General features: G+C 37.0%; 1 non-coding gene across 1 annotated transcript; it reads left to right on the plus strand.

Moving 5' to 3' along the window:
* Positions 1–331: 331 nt before the first annotated feature.
* On the plus strand, positions 332–438 carry LOC111815322. The gene has a single exon (XR_002820028.1). It is a non-coding gene; the product is annotated as a U6 spliceosomal RNA (small nuclear RNA).
* Positions 439–4,976: the final 4,538 nt, after the last annotated feature.

Here is a 4,976-nt window from a genome sequence, read left to right on the forward strand (position 1 = left end):
ATGGATAGTACCACTGCTAAAGCTAACTGAAGGAGAAATGCTTCAGTCACCAGCAGGTCCCTGCTGCCCAGTACAATAGATGCTTTACTTGGTGTGTTCGTTAATTTTCTCTCACTGCTGAGACAAATACCTGACACCTAAAATTAAGGAAGGAAGGTCCTTGTAGCTCACAGAGTGTGGAGGTTTCAGTCTGTAATCAGCCTGCTCCAAGGCCCAGTGGCATAGGACAGAGGCAGCACTTCACAGCAACAGAAGACAGAAAAGCAACAAGAGCAAAAGGAGACAGAGCAAGCCTGTTTCCCTTCCTTCTCCTGTAAGAAGGTCACCTACCGTGCTTGCTTCAGCAGCACGTATACTAAAATTGGAATGACACAGAGAAGATTAGCATGGCCCCTGCTCAAGGATGACACGCAAATTCATAAAATGCTCCATATTTTTTAACATTTGTAAATGTATATACACCAAACACGAGAGTACGCAACTGTATAAGACAAATCTTAATGGACATGAAAAATCTAATATCCAATACCACAATCTTAACCCTTAAGTGTTAAGACCTTAACACTCCCTTATCCCAAAAAGATAGGTCAACCAGACAAAAAATTAGCAAAGAAATAACAGAACTGAACCAGAGCTTGGAACAAATTTACTTAGTAGACACATACAAAGTGTTCCATCCAACCACAGCTCAATATACATTTTTTTCAGCTGCACATGGGTCATTTTCTAGAATAGAACACATACTGGTCCATAGGACATGCTTAAGTATATGCAAGAAAGCAGAAATTATCCCATGCACATTATCTGAACACAGTGCAAAGAAATTGGAAATAAATGACAAAAGAAACCAGAAAAACCCTTAAATACATGGAAATTAAACAACACCCTACTCAGCAACCAATGGATCACAGATGAAATTAAACAAAAAATTCAACAATATCTACAATTCAATGAAAATTCAACCACAACTTATCAGAATTTATGGGATATAATGAAAGAAGTTCTTGGAGGGAAATTCATAGCTGTGAACTCACACATTAGGAAAACAGAACGGGAACAAATAAATACCCTAATGCTGCACCTTCAACAACTAGAAAAGGAAGAGCAAACCAAACCCAGAGCCCAAAGATAGGAAGAAATCATAAAGATTAGAGGAGAAATTAATTCAATTGCGATGAAGAAAGCAGTTCAAAGAATTAACGAATCAAAAAGCTGGTTCTTTGAAAGACTAAATAAAATTGATAAGCCCCTGACTAACCTCATCAAAAAAAGGAAAGAAAAAATTCAAATACAAGCAATAAGGAATGAAAAGGGTGTAAATACCACAGACTCAGTGGAAATTCAGACGATTATCAATAGCTACTTTGAGAATCTTTACTCTCACAGAATAGAAGACACAGAAGGAATGAACAGATTCCTTAATAAGGTACAAATTACCAAAAATGGATCAAGAAGATATAACCACTTTCAATAAACCAAAAATAGCCAATTAAATACAAAATGTAATTTTAAAGAAACTACCAATAAAGAAAAGTCCAGGTCCTGATGGTTTCCCAGCTGAATTCTACAACAAATTTATGGAAGATATAATCCCTATACTCCTCAAACTCTTCAGTGAAATTGAAAAAGAAGCAATCCTTTCAAAATCATTCCAAGGAACAATATTATACTGATACTGAAACCAGGGAAAGACACAATAAAAACAGAGAACTACAGGCCAATCTCCCTCATGAACTTAGATGCAAAAATCCTCAATAAAATCCTAGTAAGTAGTATATAGCAAGTCATCAAGAAAATTGTACACCATGAACAGCTAGGACTTATCCCAGGGATGCAAGCATGGTTCAATATACACAAATCTATAAATGTAATACATCATATCAATAGAGCCAAACATAGAGACCACATGATCGTTTCCATTGATTCAGAAAAGGCTTTTGACAAAGTCCAACACTCATTCATGTTCAAAGTCCTAAAGAAAATTGGAATATATGGCCTCTACTTCAATCTGATAAAAACCATCTATGACAACCCAATGGCTAATATAATTCTAAATGAGGAAAATCTGAAATCTTTTACTCTCAGATCTGGTACAACACAAGGATATCCTCCATCACCCCTCCTATTCAATGTAGTTCTGGAATCATTAGATAGAGCAATTAGACAAGAGAGAGAAATAAAAGGAATAAGAATAGGTAAAGAAGAAGTTAAAATATCATTATTTGCAGATGACATGATACTTTACTTGGAAGATCCAAAAAACTCCACCAAGAAGCTACTAGAATTGCTACAGAAATTCAGTAGCATAGCAAGATACAAAGTCAATATCCAAAAGTCAGTAGCATTCCTCTACACAGATAACAAACACACTGAGAGGAAAATTATAGAAATAATACCTTTTACAATAGCACTGAGGAAAATGAAATACCTTGGAATTCACTTAACCAAAGAAGCCAAATATATTTTTAAGGAAAACTACAGTACTCTGAAAAAAGAGATCGTAGAGGATTTCAGAAAATGGAAAGATATTCCATGCTCCTGGATAGGAAGAACCAACATTATGAAGATGGCCATACTCCTAAAATTGCTGTACCAATTTAATGCAATCCCTATCAAACTACTCACAACATACCTCCCAGAACTATAGAAATCATTCCTAAAATTTATTTGAAACCATAAAAGACCTAGAATAGCAAAGGCAATCCTGGGCAACAAAGACAAGGCAGGAGGCACTACAATTCCTGACTTGAAATTATACTACAAAGGTACTCTGAAAAAAAAAAAAACATGGTACAGCCAACAAAATAGACCAGAGGATCAATAGAATAGATTAGAAGATGCAGACACCTCTATGAGCACACCTACCCACCTGATCTTTGACGAAGGGTCCAAACATGCTTAATGGAAGAAAGATAGCCTCTTTAACAAATGGTGCTGGAAAAACTGGCTCTCTATATGCCAAAAACTAAAACTTGACCCAGGTCTATCACCATACACTAAGCTAAACTCAAAATGGATTAAAGATCTAAACATTAAAACAGAAACACGGGGCTGGTGAGATGGCTCAGTGGTCTAAAGCACCTACTTAGAACAAGCTCAGCAAAGCACAGGGACCGCGGTTCAATCCCCCAGCACCACATGCCAGCCAGTCCCGCCCCCTGGTGGGCTGAGCTGGCCACACACAAATAAAGAAAGAAAGAAAGAAAGAAACACTAAATCTCCTGGAAGAGAAAGTAGGAGGAACTCTTGAAGACATAAGTGAAGGCAAAGAGTTCATGAACAAAAATCAAATAGCATGGTTAACACTTGAAAGAATTAACAAGTAGGACCTCTTCTTTTTGAGAAGTTTTTGCATGTCAAAAGAAATTATGAACAAAGGCAAAAGACAAGCCACAAATAAGGAAAAAAATCTTGATAAATAAGCACTCAGACAAAGGTCTGCTCACTAGAATTTATAAAGAAAAAAAAAAAAAAAAAAAAATTAACACTCCGAAATTTAAAGACCCAATCTGGAAATGGGCGTCCAAGATGAACACACACTTCTCAGAGGAAGAAATTAAAGAAGCAAATAAATATATGAAAAAATGCTCCACATCACTAGCCATCAGTGAAATGCAAATTAAAACAACACTGAGACACCATCTCACCCCAGAAAGAATGACTATCATAAACAAATCAACTAACAACAAATATTGGAGAGGCTGTTGGGAAAAAGGAACCCTTCTCCACTGCTGGTGGGAATGTCGACTGGTGCAACCATTATGGAAATCAATATGGAGACTCCTTAAAAAATTAGGACTGGAAATCCCATTCAAACCAGCTATCCCTCTACTGGGAATTTTCCCGGAGGAACTGAAAACATCATATCGTAGTGATATATGTGTACCTATGTTTATAGCAGCACTATTTATGATTGCCAAATCTTGGAAACAACCAAGATGCAATACAATGGAATATTACTCAGCTATAAGGAATGATAAACTCGAAGCCTTCATATTTAAATGGATGCCACTTGAAGATATACTCATAAGTGAAATAAACCAGACCCACATGTGTAAATATTGTATAGTCTCCCTGGTATAAGAACTCAAAAGAAGAAATACAAATAGAAGGATATAACACAATTAAAAGAAAAGTGAGAACTTGAGGATTAGACAATGAAAAGAGGACAAGGAGAAAAGCTAGGAAACATGACAGGGGCAAAGCCATACATTTATACATACAATATGGGTAAGGCAATGATCCTGAGAATTATCAGCAGGTTGTTCAATCTAGCAGTTACTGGGTGGGATTCTTACCCTGACTAAGTCTATATGCTGATACATGAGAACTGAGGGACTGCACTGAAGATAGCAATGTGTAATCGTGGAGTCATGCTTGGAATGCCTGTCATTCTGGTCTAAATATGTACTGCTTGTCATGACATGCCAATTATGGCCAGACTGTATCTCAAGTAAAGTTTTTTAAAGATGTTCCATCTTATGCCTAAGATGTTTGATATTCAGACAGATAGTGAGGTTAAACCAACCTGCATATGTTGCAGGGCAATAATAAGCTTTGGTTCTGGAGGGTTAACAACCTAAGTTTGCAGAACAAAAATTAGAGAAAAAGAAGGGCTGCAAGGACAGCCACAGGAGAAACTGTACTGTAACATCATGTAACTCAAGTGTGCCCCAAATTTTCTGATCAAGGAGATTATTGGGCCACAGTGGAATGTGATCAGTGATGTAGTGTATGCCTAAAGAGAGTCATATGGAGAGAAAACATACACTCAGGCTTTCTCAGAGAGCAAATTGGTCAAATAATGGCCGTGACTCATCCACATGGCTGACACTGACTAAGGATCTGCAAAGTGTGGTACAGGGTTTCAGGATAAGTCCTGAGGCAACTTGACAGACCATGTCAGATACAAAAGTTACATATTTTGTTATATAGGTCTGACTGTATCTTGATCTTATCCATCCAGCGAAAAGTGT

This window comes from Octodon degus, unplaced genomic scaffold (assembly GCF_000260255.1).
Source record: "Octodon degus isolate 3935 unplaced genomic scaffold, OctDeg1.0 scaffold00014, whole genome shotgun sequence".
Classification (NCBI taxonomy): Eukaryota; Metazoa; Chordata; class Mammalia; order Rodentia; family Octodontidae; genus Octodon; species Octodon degus.